Below are 16,450 nucleotides of genomic sequence, written 5' to 3'. Positions count from 1 at the left end.
CCAAAGGGTAGGTGACATTTTCACTAAATTGGGAGTTCCGTTGGCCACACGACTGTCCAGAGGGAGGGGTAAACTGGAGCCCTGGGAGTGACCAGTCTGAAAGGGCCATCAGGAGGTGAAATCATGACCCTGCTCTCCCAGACCTAAAGGACAGGACACGTCTACTGAAGAAGGAAGGTGCATTTGTGATTTTGGCTGAACCTAAGAGGCTTGGGCTGGGCACTCACCCTTATGGTCATCCTCTCATAGCACCACCAGGCAGCCTGGATCTGTTCTGCCCTGGGAGACAGGGCACCTTGATTGCAAAAGGAGCCCACTGCCTTCTGGGGCAAGACAGTCATGGGGTCCTAGCCACCAGGACAGTCTGACATTGCACAGAAGAGACCCTACCTCCAGCTGTGCTTGGCCACTCTGGTCAGCTCTGTGGAATTCTGTTACATGAGTGACACAGTCCTCCTGCCTCTATCGCTAATCAATCTGGCCCCAAAGCTCCCCTGAAACTGCTCTTTTCAAGGTCACCAATGACCTCCATGTTGCCAAACCCAAGAACTTTTGCCCTACCTCATCTCTCAGCACCACTCCCCCCTTCAACAATCCCCTCCCTGGGTTTCCCAAGAGTGCTGCTCTCCTGGTTTTCCCTCAGACCTCCTCACAGGCTCCTCCTCTGGAAACCTCATCTGTGGACATCCTCAAGGCTCAGCCTGGGCCCTCCTCTCACCTGCATTTCTGCTGTCCTCCCAAGCTACCTATCTGTCCCCCTGGATTTAATGCCGTCTCTAGGCTGACTCCTCACATGAAAGTCTCCACCCCAGACCTCTCCTTGGACCTCCAAATTAGCATTTCCAAATGCATATTTGGTTTTTCCACTTTGCTGTCTTATGAATATCTCAAACTCCGCACGTCCAAAACAGAACCCTGATCTTCCTCCAGAACCTTTCCAAGCCTTTCCATCTCAGAAAAATGGGACCAAAACCCACCCATTGCTCAAGTCTCATCTAGGACAACTAGACATCCAGATTCCTCCCCCATCCAGTCCAAAAACACATCATCTTGTCTCAACCTCTTCAATATAACTCAAATCTACCCATTTCTCATCATCTCCACTGCCAACCCACCCCAGTTTCAAGCTCCCTCAAACTTTTTGCCCCAACTAGAGCAAAAGCCCCCAATATGATCTCCCTCCTTCCACTTCTGCTGATCTACAGTCCACAGGGGCCAGCACCCACCACGGCGATCTCTAGCAGTCCAAGGCAGAGTCTGGACACATAGCCCCAGAGCCCTGAGATGGGCCAGGCTGAAACCAGAGGCTTCAGATTGGATAAGAACAGCTCCTGCCCTTGAAGCCCCACCCTGCTGAGTCCAGGCCAGCCCCAGGGTCTCCCAGGAATCTCACGCAAGTGACCAGAGTGACAGTCCTCTTGGGGCCGAGGCTGTAAGTCCCCCACCCCCACCCTGCTGTCCTTCAAAGCAGCTGATAGGCAATTCCCAGAAGAGACCATCTGGGTCCTGGTGCAGAACCTCCCCCACACTCGTGCATCAAGGAGATTGAGTGATTATCAGTGAGCTGGAAGGCCCTGCCGCAGTGTTTGCACACCCAGTGATACTGAGTTTTAAACATGTGTGCCTGTTTACTCTCCCTGCCAGAGCTCTGCTGGCTGCCCTGTAGCCAGGCAACGCTATCTGACCTGGGGGACCGTGAGGGGGACTTTCCGTGCCAGGCAGGTCACCTGGGGCAGGTTATCTAAGTGCAGCCAGTCTCAGCATAATGAAGCTCCTGTCTTCCCTCCCACACCTTCCCTCCCTCACCACAAATGATCCCGGGCCCACGGGCCGCACAGCAGACCACTCTGATGGGAAGAAGTAGGTTAAATGGGAAGAAGAAGACAATGTGTGGTTGGAGGCAGGCAATGGCAGCTCCTTTCAAGAAAACACCGGACAACCCCAAGTCAGGGCTGGGTGAAGCTCACATATGTCACTTTTTTGCCCTCAACAAAGGGGTAATACTTCCATCTGGATGGGGGATCAGCGAGTTGCTGACCTAAGGTAACAGAATCAAGGTCACACCTCAGCTCCAGACTGACAATGTGAGTGTTGTGTGCCCTTCTTTTCTCTGTGGAAAAGCTTAGGGACTTACGACATCCCTACCCTTCAAAACCCATGGTCAGGGGAGGACATTTAGAATTATATAATTAGTCACGGGCTTACAAAGCAATGAAATCAGGCAGTTAAAGAATCAGCCACAGAAGCATGGAACCCCATAAGAGGAAGACATAGTGTGACAGGTGGCGGGGGGAGGGGGGCTTCTAGGGTTTCCTTAGGGATGGGTAAAAATCCTCCATCCGACAGATGAGACTCTAGTCTAACAGAGCCCAACATCTCCCACTGAACTGTAGAGGTGGTCTGACCTTGCCATAGGCTCAATAACGTCCCCCTCCAAAAGATGCTCGTCTTCAACCTCAGAATCTATGAATATGTGAGTTACATGGCAGCAAACGGGAATTAGGCTGCAGATAGAATTAAGGTTGCTACATCAGCTGACCCTGAGATGTGAAGAGGATCCTAGGTTATACAGGTCTGTCCAATTTAATCAAGAGTCCTTAAAACAAGAAGCCAGAGAGAGAGAAGCAGAGAGAAAGCAATGGGAGAAGGACTTGGCCGGTGCCACTGCCCTTGAAGACGAAGGAGTGGAGCCCTGCCAACACCTCGACTTCAGCCAGTGAGGCTTCTCACCTCCAAAATTTTGATGATAAATCTGTGTTGTCTTAAGCCACCCAGTTTGTGGTCATTTGTTTCAGTAGCCGTGAGAAAATAGTACAGACCTCCTGACAGGAAGAGCGCAGGAAGACTTTATGGAAGGCAGGAGCTCTGACAGTCCAGCACCATGACTCTGACTGGGCAACCTCTCCCCGCTCCCCAAAACTGAACTGCTCTGTGGCACATATTCACAGTCTGGGGTGAACTTTTACTTTGGTATTTTGATACCTGCCTTGAAGCTCTTTCCCAACCTTCAAGAAACCAGGTGTGGACTCCCAACCTCCACTGCGCCTGGGACTCATGCAGCAAGAAGAAAGACTGCCCAAGCAGATGGCAGAGAACCAAGTCATCCAAAGGAGAAGGGGACACTGCCTGTCCAGGTGACTCAGGCTGGTCTGATAACCTGAGATGCCTGGGCCTCCTGGTTCCCACCTCTGCTGCCAGCCCTTGGGCTCTGGGTCCCTGCATCAGCCTTGCTCTCTGGGTGACAAGGCCCAACCCCGACACTTACTAGACCCTCCCAGCACTGGAAGACCCACCTTCCTTCTCCCCAGATCCGACTGTAGTTCCTAACCTACTTTCTGCTTCACTGTTTTGGTGTTTGAAGGATTCACTAGGGCTCCCAGACACCAGGATCCATTCCCTCATGGGGAAGTGACAGAGAGAGCATCATGCCAGGATTTCCTGCCTTTGTGAGCTTACCCAGGCTATCCTTGTCTCTACGCCCAAGCAGGGACCTCTGGACTCCTTAGTGGAGATCATGTCCCATCTTGGGTCACTCTCAGAGGTAGTTTCTGGGGCTTTTGCCTCCCTGCAGCCATCATACCCTTAAAGAGTAGAGATTGTACCTTCCCAGTTGAACAAGGGGTCACCAAGCATGAAGAGACAGATAAAGCCACAGCTCCTGCCTCCTGTTTCGCATGGCCTAACTCTACTGACCACAGAATGACCACCCCAAAGGGAAACTGAAAATGCTGTCCCAAACTCCACCTGGACAGGCAGCCATACAGAGATCCAGTTGCATTCTCAGAATCATCCTGACCCCCACTGCGTCTCTGGGTAAGATGCAATTCGGGTCTCCTCTGAGCCCAGGCCACCTGCCAAGACCAGCCCATGGGAAGGGAGAGCTCTAGAAACAGCAGGAGGGCATGTGGCAGAGGTCAGGAGCCAGAGAGGGTATGAGAGAGCAAGTCCCTCCCAATAATACTGAAATGAATCTTGTAACATCAAGTTGGTCAAAGGAAGCCTAGGTGAGGGGAAGCTGGGGCTAGGCCCAGCAGCTGGTGGTCCTGGATAAAGCAACCCAGCCACTCTACCTCCCCTCTCCCACCCCCTTCCAGCACTTCTCCCACTTCTTGCCTCCTGCCCTCTCCTTGCCTCTTCTCCCCTCCCGACTTCCTCTTTTCCTTTCTCCCTAGTCCCCTCTTTTCCTCTTCTACAGCAGATGACACCACCTGGCCATCCACCCCTCACTCCGGCTTTCCATTTAGAGCCAACCACCCATCATATTAACATCTGACATTTCGGAAACTTCTCTATCTTACTGCCAAATCAAATCAGCTCAGCCCACATCATTTGCTAACAAACCCAATTCTCTCCTGAAACAGGCTTGATTTCCATGTGTAACTAAGCCAGGGGGCTCCAAAGGCTCCATGAAGGAGCCCCTGCCAATCCAGCCTCCTGCTAGGGGCATGGCAGTTCCCCTCCAAAGGACTGTGTCATGCTCGCTGAGGGGCCGAGTTCACAGACCACACCAACCACTATGTTGTAAAGTTGAAATAATTTAGCAAAATAATAATAATAATAATAATAATAATAATATCTCTGCTCTCAAAGGTTTGTCTGTCTTTTTTTTTTTTTCTTTTACCTCATCTTTAGAGGACTCTTCTGGAAATTAATATCTTTTACAGAGAGGAAACATTTACTTAAATTTCAGCAATTCCTTCTGAGCTACTTGGCTTATTCCTCACTGGTTAAATGCAAGTAAAATCAAATTTAACTCTTCTTATTACAAAGGAGCACAAACAGTGAGATCCCATGTATTTATGCCTCCATCTGAGTGTACGATGCCAAGATGTCTGGCCGCTTAGCAAATGGTAAGAAGGAATATGTCTGGATGGTAGGATTATTATTAGGGCTTTTTTCCTACTTTCTTTGTACTTAACAATTGCTCAAATTTTTTTATAATAAGCATGTGTCATTTTATTAAAAATAGTTTGCTTTTCATTGCTTGTTATTTACTTGCAGAAAGCTCTTATGAAAATTCTCCAAGAAAATGCTGGGCTGTTTTTGTTCAGTACCACATTCTCAAGGCTGGATTAATCACTGCAGATTCATAATCACCGGTTACAAATATTTGTTAAGCACTGACCACTAAGTATTTATAAAGCACCTGCTCTGGGCCCCTAAGGTACCAGGCCCTATGGCAGCAAGAACGCACCCTGCCCCCTCAGGACAGTACTAGGGCTGCACTGAGCCAGTCTCTCCCAGCCCCGCCCCTGTAACATCCTGCCCCCACACACACCCCTCCAATCACACTTGAATGACACCCAACTACACAGGGGTGAGCAGGTCCTGGCAGAGCTTCTGGGCCTCACTAAGCTCCCATCAGGGGCTCCCGGAGGGCAACACACACCCTATCTCAAGTTAAATGGTAGCCCCCTAAAAGATAAGACTGCATCCAGGAACATGTGAATGTCACGTTATTTGGATAAAAGGTCTTTGCAGATGTAATTAACTTAAGGATCTCAAGATGAAATCACCCTAGATTACCCAGGTGAGCCCTAAATCCAATGAGTGTCCCTATAAAAGACCCACAGAGCAGAGACAGCCACAGAGAAGAGAAGGCCACGTGAAGACAGAGTGGAGTCATGCAGCCACAAGCCAAAGGAACGCCTGAACTACCAGAAGCTGGACGGAGCAAGGACCCCCCCCCCCCCCCGGTGGCAGCACAGCCCTACCAACACCTTGACTTCAGACTTCGGCTCCAGAACCACCGAATAATAAATGTCTGTTGTTTTAAGCCACGCTGCTTGTGGGGTTTTGTTTCAGCAGCCCCACGTAAGGAATATACACTTCAAGGCCTGAAACTCCATCTCCACACTCAGCTAGGGGCAAAGAATCTGCCAGGGGCCCAGCGGGGGATGCCAAGGGCACACGGGAGGTACCTACCGGGACTCATAACTGTGGATCATCTCCTCTTCAGGAACAAAAAAAGAACCCACCATCCACTGCCCCCAAAGCACTGGACACATGGGCTCAAGCGTCAGGCGAAAGACACACAGGCAGGGGAGCAAGGGGGAAGGCGGGACGTGGAATTGGCAGGACCCCTTCTGGGCCACTCTCCAAGAGGAATTATCTACGCAGCTACAAGAAAAGAAGAGCGGGATTATCAGTGAAACCTCCCCATCAGCATTTAGCTCACTGCCCATGATAATAACCCCTAGTGTCCATTACATACCAATATATATAACACGTGCATGTGCTTTATGAAGCCCTCGCTCACCCACTTCCTTCTGTAACCCCAGCAACCCAAGGGGGTGGGCTCGGTCTACAAACGGAGGAACTGAAGTTCACAGATCAGGAACTGCACCATGTCACCCAGTTAATAAATCCCAGGCCCAGGCCCAGGGCTCTGTCCCACACGGTCATCACAGGAGGCAGGACCCAAAATAAGCAGGGATGTCATAGAAGCAGGCGCTAAGCTGGGGGCAGGACAGCTGGTCAAGGCCTCCAAGGCAGGTGGCATGACGAGGGCTGGAGCAGTGAAGGAAGCGTCCCCAAGGAGATTCTGGAACACCAACTGCTTTATCAGGGCACAAGACCCGTCTAGAAGTAGAAGCTCATTTTAATATTAGCCACAGGCAAAAGGAATTCGGGAGGACACTCCCAACAGGGACAAACAGATCACGAAATGCATTCCAAAAACGCCAGGACCCTGGCATCTCCAAGGCCCTGACTGCCCAGGTCTATACTCAGTCCAATCCCAAAATCCTTTACGCAGAGGCTGGCCTTGCAGGTGGTTTGTGCCACCACGAGAACCAGCCTCACCTGTGACCCTTGACTGGCTCTGGGCAGCCCAACTACAATAGATGGGAACGTGATCCAGAGGGATGTTCCCTCCCTGAAGACCTCTTCCCCAGGGGCAGGACCCTCGGTTTGGGCCTTTTTCCAACACCCTCATTGTCACCTACATGTCTCAGGCAGGGCTTGGCATCTGAGACACAGGGCTCAGGTGGGGCCAGTCACACAAAATGTGATTTCAATTTTGTTCATTGGACCTGGAAAGGCAACTCAACCATGGGCACCAGGCAGGGCAAGAAATCAGGAGAAACTACATTAACAGCAGAAAAATCAGTATATTTCCTTCTAGACTTCTTCTCTAAGCATTGCTATCCTGTGGAGGAATCATAACGACTGATATTTCTTTCTTTTTTTAAAAAAAAAAGATTTTATTTATTTATGTGACAGGGACAGCCAGCAGAGAGGGAACACAAGCAGGGGGAGTGGGAGAGGAAGCAGCAGGCTCATAGCAGAGGAGCCCGATGTGGGGCTTGATCCCAGGACTCTGGGATCACACCCTGAGCCGAAGGCAGACGCTTAAACGACTGCGCTACCCAGGCGCCCCGTAACGACTGATATTTCTGCAGCACATGCTACAGGCCCCTGTCCTAAGTGACCGACGTACATCATCTCAATCAGCCCCCATCACAACTGCACGAGGCAAGCTCTTTTACATCTCTGTCCTACCAATGAGGAAACTGAGGCACAGAGAAGTCACATGGCTAGGAAGTGTTAAAACCATAAGCCCAAGCAGACTGGCTCCTGAACCTGTGTTCTTAACTACTACTCAACATTACTTCACGTTTTTGAGAAAAAACATCAAAGAAGTCCAAGTCCAGGTCAGGAGATTAAGTAACACGCTCAAATGAGTCACGCACAGGAGCGTGGAGTAGTGTTTAAGACACCACGGGCTCCGGAGTCACACAGACAGAACGGGGTTATCCTCTGCAGTGGGGGAGGCCATGTGGCCTGGCAGAAAGAAAGGCGGAGTGGGCTGGAGAATCAAGGAAGGGGGGAAGAGGGTTCCCAGAGAAAGCGTTCTGGAAGGCTAGCCGTTCCCCCCACACAAGGGAGAGAAGAAACAAGGCCCAAGTGGTCCACATGGCTAGGCCAAGGCCTGTGACTTAGGCTTCAGTTAGCAACGTCGGGGAAGTAGGGCTCCCCTCTGATGCCTCCAGCTCAGAAGGCAAGGATTCCAAGGCTACATGGGAGCAGACCAGGGACTCCCATGTGCTGGTGGCTCCCAGTTCCCTAGCGAGAAGCCCCAACTACATGTTTCTCAAGGGCAAGAACCATATCACCAACATCGTCGTCGTTGGAGTGCCTGGCGGGCTCAGTCAGTGGAGTGTATGACTCTTGATCTCGGGGTTGTGTGCTTGAGTCTGGTTGTGTGTTGGGTGTAGAGATTACTTAAAAATAAAATCTTGATGGGGCGCCTGGGTGGCACAGCGGTTAAGCGTCTGCCTTCAGCTCAGGGCGTGATCCCAGCATTATGGGATCGAGCCCCACATCAGGCTCCTCCGCTATGAGCCTGCTTCTTCCTCTCCCACTCCCCCTGCTTGTGTTCCGTCTCTCGCTGGCTGTCTCTATCTCTGTTAAATAAATAAATAAAATCTTAAAAAAAAAAAATCTTTAAAAAATCACCATCTGTTATCACAACCAATTATTGACCACCTACTATGTGCTAGGCACTCCACTAGCTACTTCACGGGTTACCTCATTACTCCTCGTACCCCCTCCTCCAGGTCAGGCAGCCATTGTCCCTGTATTACAGGTGAAGAAATTAGGGGTCAGGGAGATTAAGTAACACGCTCAAATGAGTCACGCACAGGAGCATGGAGTAGTGTTTAAGACACCACGGGCTCCGGAGTCACACAGACAGACTTGAGTCCAAATCCTGGCTCTGCACTCACCAGCTGTGGGACCTGAGCAAATAACCTCTTCTGACAATTTCAGTCAGAGACGCCAGAAGTAATTCATCTCAAATGTCAACTCCAAATGACTGGCAGTGGCTGCCTGCAGTGCTTCGGGGAGAGGATTCTGAGAACACATCCAAAGTCGGGGAAAGAGTGCTGTGATCAATTACTGACCTCCGCCGTGGGGCACAGGAGGGTGGAGTCACGTCTCGGCCATCCCCGCATCTAGAGAAACACCATGGCTCGTAGAAATAGTCACACGAACATATTCTATGGCCCATGCTCTGGTGACTAAAGCACCAAAGCCACTCAAAGTCTTTTCAGTGACCAGATATCTACGTGGGAATAAATGGACCTACATTCCTTTTTCCTGCCATACGCAACTACATTGAGACAGATCTTGGACCCACAGCTAAAACTATAAAGCTTCTAGAAGAAAACATGGAAGAAATCCTTGTGATATGGAGTGAGCAGACTTCTTAGGACAGAGAAGGCAACAGACATACAATGAGAAATTAGACATCATCAAAACTAAAGCTTCTGCTCATCAAAGACACTGTTAAGAAAAGGCTGAATTTGTACCCAGACTACATAAAGAAAGCCTACAAGAAGACAGCCGATCTTAAAGGGGAAGGAGCGGTGAAAGAGACTCTAAAATGGTCAACAAGCATGTGAAGAACTGTTCAACATCATTAGTCATCAGAAAAATGCCAATAAAAACCACCATGAAATGCCCCTACAAGGCCACTCAAGTGGCTAAAACAAAACAGACTGACAAGGGCAAGCGTTGGCAAGGACGTGGAGCCATCAACCCTCTCACACCGTTGCCAGCAGCAATGGGAAATGGTACAGCAATGGGAAATGGTACAGGCGACCGGCAGTTTCATACAAGTTAAAATTCACCTACCTACCCATTGACCCAGAAGTCTCACTCTAGATAGGCACCTAAGAGAAATGAAAACACTAGCTCCAAAAAACAAAACCAACGACACAAAACAAATCAGAATGTTCACAGCATTTGGCTATTCATTACAGCCAAAATTGGAAATAACCCAGATGTCCCTCGATAGGGGAATGAACGAACTGTGGTGTATTCACACAATGGCAATAGAAAGGAACAAACTACTACCCACTCAGCAGCATGGGCAAATCCCACAGACGCCACGCTGAGCTGGACACAAAGGAGTACATACTACACGATGCCTTTCAAATTACATTCTAGAACACGCAAAACAAATTTAGAGTAGAAAAAAAAGTCCGAGCCCTGGCTGTTTCTGTGGCAGGGGGCAGTGTGGGGGGATGACTAGAAAAGGACACAGCGGAACATTCTGGGGAGACAGAAATGTCCTACACATGAATCAGAGTAGGGTCACATGAATGTATCCATTAATGAAAGTGTACAGTTAAGATTTATGCATTTGAACGTAACTACATTTTCTGAGGTGATTTGCAAGAAGTGTGAGCTAGTTGGTCTGAAAGCATGAACAAAATCAGGGACAACACGCCCATGTGCAGATATGCACACATGGGGGTGGCTTCAGGCAGGTGGTGCACACGTAGACATCGCCATGTTCTCCCAGCCTTCCAGGTGCACCCCCACAGATCCAGATCCAGGCAAGCCCTTCCTCATGTCTGCACCGTCCTCGAGCCCCTGGGGGTGGCTCCCAAGGAGGTGACATCTGGACAGGTGACATAAATAGGGGTCCGTGTGGAGACCAGGGATGGCTCTCCCAGGGCCCACAGAGTGTCACCAAGAGAACCTGTGCAGGGGTGGTAATGGGGAAACAAATATTTGTCCTGACTCTCATATCCCCCTCCAGGGCTTTCTTGAAGAGGGGGAAACCAAGCCTTCCTGCTATGTACTTTAGCCCTTCCCGCCCCAAGAAGGTCCCCAACATCCTTCTCACAAATGCCTCCTCACCTTGTCCATACAGAATTGGTAGATCTCGGGGGGCCGGCACCCCCTCCACTCAACCCTGACGGAAGGGGGCAGTCTCCCTTCCCAGCAGGACAGAAGAGAGGAGGCTTGGAAGCAGGAAAAAACTGGAGAGCTGGCTTTGGGCCTGAGGCCGAGCTACAAGCTGGAAAGGAAAGCCCAGCCCTGTCCCCTGGGGCAGAGAACGGCTGATGGGCAACTGGTGAGCCTGGGGGGGTGGGAGGAGACCTGCACAGTTCGGCCCAAAGGGAATGAAGAGGGTGCAGAGGACAAGCTCCTGAGACTCCATTTTCTTCCCTAGCGTCTGGAGACTTATACACCTGCCTGACCTACCCCTGAGGGTTTCGAGGGCATTAGTGAGTCATGGAGAACAGAGTACCAAAGGAACAATGTAGGAATAAGACTTCCTGTTCATCCCCACAGCAGGAACCCCAAGCCCCCATTACCTTCTTCTGGAAAAGAGATCTGAGAGGGACTGCCCTCAGATTCAACAAAGCGGAATAGAGAAGGTCCAAGAGGGAGCTGCCCTCAGACTCACACAAGGGAAGATGGGAGTAGACCGAGCAAGGGTCGCCTCCCAGCTCATCAGGCCAACACAGGCCTGGTGCAGATCCAGAGACAAATATGACAGCTCAGGTCAAAGTCAGAACGAGCCCAAGCATTGTCACCTTCAACGAAATGCCCTGCACACTCACTGTGAGCTGGGGGACAGTCAGGAGGGTCACCCCAACCTCTTCACTTCACAAGGCCCAGAAAGGTTGTTGTCTCCGGTCAGTCCTAGGGGGTTAGCCCACCCCGCACTTGCCATCAGGGCCCTTCTGCCCACCCCACCTCGCCTCCCCAAGAAGCTATCCTCTCTCCTCTCCGGCCCACTGAGAAGCCACATGACACATCTGAGCTTGTCATACACTGAGCCATAAGGTTTCTTCTGCTCAGTTAAGGCCCCCTGTAGACAGCAGGCTCTTTGAGGGGTGAGGACCGTGGCCTCGGTTTGACCCCACAGAGCCCAGCGCAATGCTGGGCACACACAGTCGTCCCTCTCTCAATGCCTATTGATCCATCTGGGCATGAAAACCAGATCAAAAAAAATGTGGACGTGGAAACAATCCACAGCATTCCCAGGGAGACAGCCCCAAACCCCTCTCCCAGCCCACCCTGCACCATCCACAGTGTGAGTGCTGGCTGGAACTGGGCTCTCATTTAGCCCATCTGCTTAGCATCTCTTTGGCTGCTTTTTCTCAGTTTCATATTAGGAAAAAAAAAATCCCCCTGAAAAACACAAACAGCAAAGGGGCGGGGGAGGGGAAGCAAAGAGCAGTTGCATCGGGGGCTCAGTGGGGGCAGGAGCCTGGGTTGAGGAGGTTCTCCAGGGGCTGCAGGCTCCCTCTGCTCCAGCAGTCCCTTCCTGATGGGAGAAGCAACCAGAGGAGGGGCTGGCCTGGCTGTGAGGGGTGGGATGAGAAGAGCACTTTACCAAAACTGGTTTGGGTCTGAGACTTTAACTTACTATACTGACCATAGGGGGAACACCACTAACTTCGGGGGGACCTTAGGTGAGTCCAGTTTCCCATCCAATTTATCTGTAAGAGAAATGAATCATCCCCCCTGACATCGTGTGACTCCCAAGTTAACCCACCAAAGTGAGAGGCCTGCCACCCCCGCCCCAAGCCTGCACTGCCCCCACTGCCCAGATGCTGGGGGTAGGCTAGGGACCGTGCTGCAGAACCCCCCAACCAGAGACCCTGGCGAGAGGCTAGCTTCCACCCTGGATGTCTCAGACATCGGTGTGCAATAATAACCTGGGGAGCTGGGGAGATCAGCAAAGCAGACGCCTGATCCCACCCTGGAGCCCGACATCATGAGTGGGAGCCCAGGACCACGCAGGTAGAGACCCCACCTACGACTGATGAGGAAAAAGGGAGCTTCAGTCTGCATCTTAAAGAACACATGTCTAAGGGATAATTTAGACAAGTGTTACCTGGAGACAGAGGGTCTGCCAGGATATGAGATTCAAGCAACACCAGAGAAACAGGAGCTCAAACACAGGCTCCCCCGACCTGGATGTCCCAGACGGTGCACCGCCATAAACATCCACCAGCACCCACCCAGGCCGCAGACTAGGAGAGTCACTGCCCTCGAGGAGCTCAGCGCGGGGGAGTGTCGGACGGCCAGCAACAGGACTTGGTAAGCGCTGTCACCAAAGGGACGCTCCCTCCATAATGAGCACGCCGGGCAGGAGGACTGTGGTTCTAACCGTATGAGTCAGTTTGCTTTGCCAAAGGACAAAAATACACTAGCCACAGACAGCCTCCTAACCACGGCCACAGGCTGTCTTTGCCACAGAACAAGCCCAAATAACAGTCATAAAGGGATCCCTAAGTCCAGGTACACCCACACATACACACACTGGCCCCCAACACCAACCACAGACGGGTCCCAACCCCAGTGTGAGCCTTCAGGGTGACCCCTCGTATGTTCCTCTGAGTCCTCAGCTCTGACCTTGGCCTTGGGGCTTTGGACAGGAAAGCCACCCGACAGGTTGCTGCTCTGCTCTGAGCCTGCCTGGAGCTCCCGTCAGGCCAGGCTTACCCCCAACAGACCGCCGGGCCCTGTGCCGGCCGCAACAGGGCAGGCTCAGGTACCCAGCGGATGGTCCTAATGTTTTGAATGAATCTCTATGTTAACTAACAATCTCTTACTTATGCTCCAGATTCCGGATAAGCACCTCTCCCTCCTGTACCCATGAACCCTCAAGGCTCCCTCCTCTCAACATTTCCACTCACTCCTCAGCCCACCCGCCTGCTGTCCACTCCTCCCGCCCCAGAACGGTTCCAAGTTACAGCAGCACCACCAGGCCACTGCGGGCTCCAACACCATACCTGGCCTCTCTGTAGCAGTTGACATAGCTGCCCATTCTCCCACCTAGTCTCCGGCCTCCTCCACATCAGCCTTTGCCCAGGGGAGCCCCTCAGGGCACCACCCCAGGAATCTCTCCTCTTCTCACTCCGCCTTCTCCCTGGAGTGCTCACTGCCCCTGGCCCAGCCTTCCACCCCAAGCTTCAACTCCCACCTCTAAAAAAATGGCTCCAGATTACTACCTCCAGTCCAGACCCTCTCCTGAATCGGCCCCCGAATACTAAGCAGCTCACTGATACCCTCGTTTATGTTTCAAGCATGTACAACACAGCACTTAGAACTTCAGCCTTCATCCTCCCTCTGGGGTCCCCCGTCTCAGAGAACAGCTGTACCTTTTATCAGTTGTTTCAAACCTGGAGCCACTCTTGCCTCCTACCTCTCCCCACATCCTCCCTATCTCATCAGTCTACCTCCTAGGAAATCAGAGATCTGACCACTTCCAAAAAACCCCACAAACCCCTCAGAGTCAGGCCACCATCATCCCCTCCCCATCCCTGCACCAGACTCCCTCAGTGACCTCCCAACCCCTCCCCCACTTTCCACTCTGCTCCTCCTACGAATTCTCCCCCCAAGAGCCAGGGTGATTTTCCAAAAGTACCATCATCTGGCTACTGTTCTGACTAAAATCTTCAATGACATCAATGCCCTTAGTTAGGATAAAGCCCAAAATCTTTAACAAAACTTCTAAAGGTCTAGATGGAAGGGATGGGCAGAGTGGGTGAAGGGGAGTAGGAGGCACGGGCTTCCAGGTATGGAATGACTAAGTCACGGGGATGAAAGGCACAGCACAGGGAACAGAGTCAGTGGTGGTGTACGGTGACAGCTGGGAGCCACACTTGTGGGGAACAGAGCAGAACATACAGACTTGTCGAGTCACTATGCTATACACCGGAAACTAATGTAACATTGTGTCACCTATACTTCGACATAAAAAAAATCCTCATATTAAAAATTTTTTAAAGTAAAAAATAAAATAAAACTTGCAAGGGTCTGCCTCTTCGTCCCTAACTGCAGACGCTCTGGCCACTCTGGTTTTCCGTTCTGCCCGCACCGCCTCCTCCCTCCTGCTCCAGGGGGCTCACAGAGCCTGCCGTACCACGTCTGCGTACCCACCCTGAGAGTCTGCCTTTCTACGGAGCTCCCAACCCAACGATGCAGGCACTGCTGGTCCTTTGGCCTCACTTTGAGCATCGAGCACCTACAACACTCTCCTCCACCCTGAGGTTAGACACCTTTGCCTAACAGAGTCCTATGCAACTCTCAGAGCTCAGCTTCCACATCATTTCCCAAGAAGTCCTGCCTGACCCTCTCCAAGGTTAGGTTCGATTCACGCACACATACCCCTTACATCGTCCCCAAGCTATGCTGTGCTTCTCCTTTGGAACGTTCATCACACCTAATGTCCATCCTTCATCTTCAATTTGGTTTTTCAACTTTCACCTCCTGCCCCCTAGCTAGATGACAAGCTCCAGGAGGGCGGGGACCATGATGCCTTATTCACTACAGGGTTCCCCAGCACTCAGCACCGGGCCTGGCACGGGGCCAGCACTTATGGTAGAAAGCTGTTTGGTCTTGCCTGCCCTGCAACCATCTCCCCATCTTCTCCTAATGACACCTCAATATTCCTTTGAGGAACTATCCCTCTCCCACTCTCGGATTTTTGGGCTTAGATAGTGGGCATGAGACCCAGGTCTGGCCAATCAGAGCCCCCACCTCTCTGGCCGCAATGATCGCTTCAGAGCTAGACTGCTTCAGAGTGACCTAAGCCAGGCCCCCAAGCTTCCTCCCTGGGACTTTTGTTAGAAGTACTTCTTTCCACTGAAGTTACTAAGCAGGTGGGAGCTACTGTCACCATCTTGCCACGACAGACACAGAGCTTGACAAAGAATGAAACCAATACAGAAGAGAAATGGAAGGAGACAGACTCACGGATGTAGCCATGCCGAGAGTCTATACTTGCCATTACAAAGCAATAAATTCCGTTTTATGCTTAAGCCAAAGTGAGTTATGTTTCTGTCACTTATAACCAAGAGTCCTGACTAATACAACATTCGAGCAAGTACTGGGTGTTGAATGAATTAAATGAGCATGTGAGTAAGGGAAGCCTGCCAAGGGAACTCAGTGACTCCTCCTAGGGGACTTCCAGGGTTCTCCCTGCAAACTCCCACCACCCATGAACACAGTGACAAGCATCCCACATCCAACTTTGCAGACCAAGGGGCTGAAACTCAGAACGGTGACGTGCTTCTCAGCACTACCCTGTACAAACAAACCACCCAGCACCTGGCTCAGATGCCTGCACTGGGATTAGGCTGATGGAGGTGCTCTGCCTTTCAATGCCCCTGGGTATCCCACTGTCCTCGGTCAGCCCTGCACCCCACCAACACCTGAACTCCTATCCAACCAGGGCAGGCTCATATTCTATGATACCCCCCCTCAGTGCATACCACACAGCGGTCTACGTGGTGGGCATTCAATATGAGATGATAACGGAAGGGTGGTTCCATCTACTTCCTTTGGGGGGGATCATTTGCCAACAGATCAGGTTAGGGGAGCCCCTGCTCCCCTAGATGTCCCCTCAGATGACTCAGGAAGCTAGTCCTCAGACTTCTTCAGAGCTAGTCCTCACCTGGCGCGAACTGTGGGAGGGAGGGAGGGAAGGAGGGAGGGAGGGAGGGAAGGAGGGAGCATCACGTGCCGCCACCCAGGCAGGGATACTGGCTGAGCCAAAGTCCTCCCTGAGAGCCAGTTCGGGCCTGGGACCCTCCTGTCGGGAGTACTGACAGCTGAAAGGAGACAGGCGTGGTGGGGGGAGGGTACAGTTGCCTCAGCTCCTTTCCAGGAATGAGCAGTCAGGGCCCGGCGT

At 51.6% G+C, this 16,450-nt stretch overlaps 1 protein-coding gene across 1 annotated transcript in view; it reads right to left on the bottom strand.

The window, feature by feature from the left end:
* Positions 1 to 16,450, bottom strand: part of RAP1GAP2 (RAP1 GTPase activating protein 2) — a 179,191-nt gene that overhangs the window by 83,371 nt on the left and 79,370 nt on the right. The gene's annotated exons all lie outside the window — the stretch shown is intronic.

This window comes from Ursus maritimus, unplaced genomic scaffold, assembly GCF_017311325.1.
Source record: "Ursus maritimus isolate PB19 unplaced genomic scaffold, ASM1731132v1 scaffold_24, whole genome shotgun sequence".
Classification (NCBI taxonomy): domain Eukaryota; kingdom Metazoa; phylum Chordata; class Mammalia; order Carnivora; family Ursidae; genus Ursus; species Ursus maritimus.
Note: the sequence above shows the minus strand (reverse complement) of the source record. Positions and strands in the feature narration are given on the sequence as shown.